Below are 2,903 nucleotides of genomic sequence, written 5' to 3'. Positions count from 1 at the left end.
CTAGTCCAGTCAAAATAGACATTTGACTTAGCCAAAATTCGCATAGAGCTGAAAATTGGCAGAGACGTTAAATACGTCATTATAAATAAAATGTCAAAAGTCCCCTTCGATTGTACTTCTGCAAAAAATTTTATTCAAGGTCAAAAGTGTAAAATTAAGGTTTTTTCCATTTTTCTCGAAAACGGTAAGTTTTATCGTGAAAATAGGTCAGGCAAAAGTTGTAGATCATACAATTCTCTACAACAATGGTCTAGTCACTTTTTCACTTACGACTCACCATTCATGAGATATCGCGGTTTTAATCATTAGAAAACTCATATTTTACATAATATGCACACATTTCCGCACCACCTATGAGATAATGTACTGTACCGTTTTATTGTTCCATGCAGATTTTACAAACCTCAAATATCTATATTTGTCTGTGGAATCAATTGTTTTTGAAGCACCATTGCAAGAAGAAAACGAATTTCATTTGTAACGATGTCATGTGGAGAAGAGTCAATCTTTGTAAATACTTCTGCGCAATCAATTAAATCATTACGTTTTTCGAACAATTTAAATACTGCTGTACAGTACAGTTGTCTTGTCTGCCTTCAACATCTGCTTCTGCCTCTCAACGCTTGTATCGTGTGTATTATCAAGTTCAAGTGTGGCTAGGCAATGAGCTGGACCCAGAAGGATGGGGTTGGAAATTAACAGACAATTATTTGGAGCCAATTCAAACTCTACTCCCGTCTGCTCCAGAAAAACTGTTTAATACTATTTTTTTGTAAATGCAAGACGGATTGTAGTAAGAATTGTGGCTGTCAAAAAGTGGGACTATTTTGTTCGCCAGTATGCATCAATTGTCAGGGTCAGACTGGCTCCAATATTAAAACAAATACAACAGATGACAATATTTATGATATTAATGAAAAGACAATTGATGCATTCATTTTCTTAGAACAGTGAACAGAAATTCTGCAAGAAGAAAATGAAGACGAAGAAATAATTGTCGAAGTAGAATTAGACAATTATCTATATATAATAACATTTAGAAGAAAGCCACCCATTCCACATTGATCGTTAGCAATATTACCATTTTTTCAATCAATAGGATACGATCTGATCAAACTTTCTTAATGACAATAGATCGTAGAGTAAACTTACTGGGGAAACCACGTTAAAAAAATTCGTCAAGTACATTACTTCATAGGTGGTGCACGGAAATGTGTGCATATTATGTAAAATATGAATTTTCTAGTGTTTGAAACCGCGATATCTCACGAATGGTTAATCGTAGGTGAAAAAGTGACTAGACCATTTTTGTAGAGAATTGTATGGTCTATAACTTCTGTCTGACTTATTTCCACCATAAAACTTACCGTTTTCGAGAAAAATGGAAAAAACCTTAATTTTGCACTTTGGACCTTCAATAAAATTTTTTGCAGAAGTACGATCGAAGGGAACTTTTGACATTTTATTTATATTGACGTATTTAACGTCTCTGCAAATTTTCGGCTCTATGCGAATTTTGGTTAAGTCAAATGTCTATTTTGACTGGACTAAAGAGCAAAGTTGGCCACAAGAACGCGGCACACGTTGCCAGAAGAACACTTCAGTGGTACTGGGATAGGGGCCACACAGACCCGCAATATCTGATGGCTATAACGGGTATATCCCAGGTAACAGTTTACCGGACTGTCCGGCGTCTGCGAGCGGGTGAAGGGGTCGAACAGAGGCTTGGACAGGGAAGGCGTCCACTACTCGATGCCAATGACAGACGACGCGCAACATTAATCAAACTATGATCACTACACAATGAAAATTGATGAAAGATATCTTTGAGAAAGGGATTGAACGCTCGATTGACAATTGGATGGCCAAAATCGAGACCATTTGGAACGATTTGGTCCCTAAATATTTGGAGATTTTATCTTCAATTAAAACTTCTTTAAAACACCTTTCACCCGATTATTTCATGTACGTTTTTCATAATTACTCATTTTAAGGCATTCCCAACAAGAATGAGCCGTGATACGGAAGTTTTACCCACAGTTTACTTATAGCTTCGTAATACAACATATTTATAGTTGATTATAATTTTGAGTTCAAAGTTGGTAAAAGTTATAAACAAAGTGAATTGCCTCACTGCTATATCATTAGCTGTTAAATATGTACCTAAAGAACCGAAGCTTTGTTGACTTCTATAGGTATAAAATGAGCCGACACACATATTTACCACTTGCAAAGTTGGAAAACACTCATGGGGAAAGGTATTTTGAAATAATGCGTGGAAACGGTAAAGTATTTAATTTACAGAAAATGTAATAAAGACTAGAAATTTAAAAGTAGAAGTTGAAGTTGAAGTTGAAGTTAGGAAGCACAGGTCACAACTGATTTTAGTTTTTGAAAAGACATTGTAGAAAGGGTGATAATGAGGAGTTAGAAATAAGTGATTAAAGTAGGGAACCAATAAGTTACTTATGAAATCCGAAAATGTCGTTTAGAAGAAATACTGAGAATAAAATAATTCGAAGTGGTTTGTATTCTGTCGAAACTGCCAGACGCGGATAGCGATTTCGATCTTTTTGGATTTCATCAGCGAGTCGCAGGCACCTCCGACAGAACACATACCAACTTTTACCTGCTGTCTTAACAGCGCGTTTTAGAAAATACCACAAATAGCGCAGTAAACGCCATCTGTAGTACGATGCTACATTTAAGGATTACGTATGCTCCAACAAGATCCTTTTAAATATTTGGATATCTACTTGCTGAAACGATCCCGGCGTAGCTAACCTCAACGTTATAGGCACGTTGCCATAATCGAATAAAAAAATTCGAAGTGGTCTGTATTCTGTCGAAACCTTCAGACGCGGATCACCATTTCGATCTTTTTGGATCTCATCAGCTCGTCG

The sequence above is a fragment of the Agrilus planipennis genome, unplaced genomic scaffold (genome assembly GCF_000699045.2).
Source record: "Agrilus planipennis isolate EAB-ADULT unplaced genomic scaffold, Apla_2.0 scaffold168, whole genome shotgun sequence".
In the NCBI taxonomy this organism is placed as follows: domain Eukaryota; kingdom Metazoa; phylum Arthropoda; class Insecta; order Coleoptera; family Buprestidae; genus Agrilus; species Agrilus planipennis.
The sequence above is the reverse complement of the archived record's forward strand: the minus strand, read 5'-3'. Positions refer to the sequence as shown.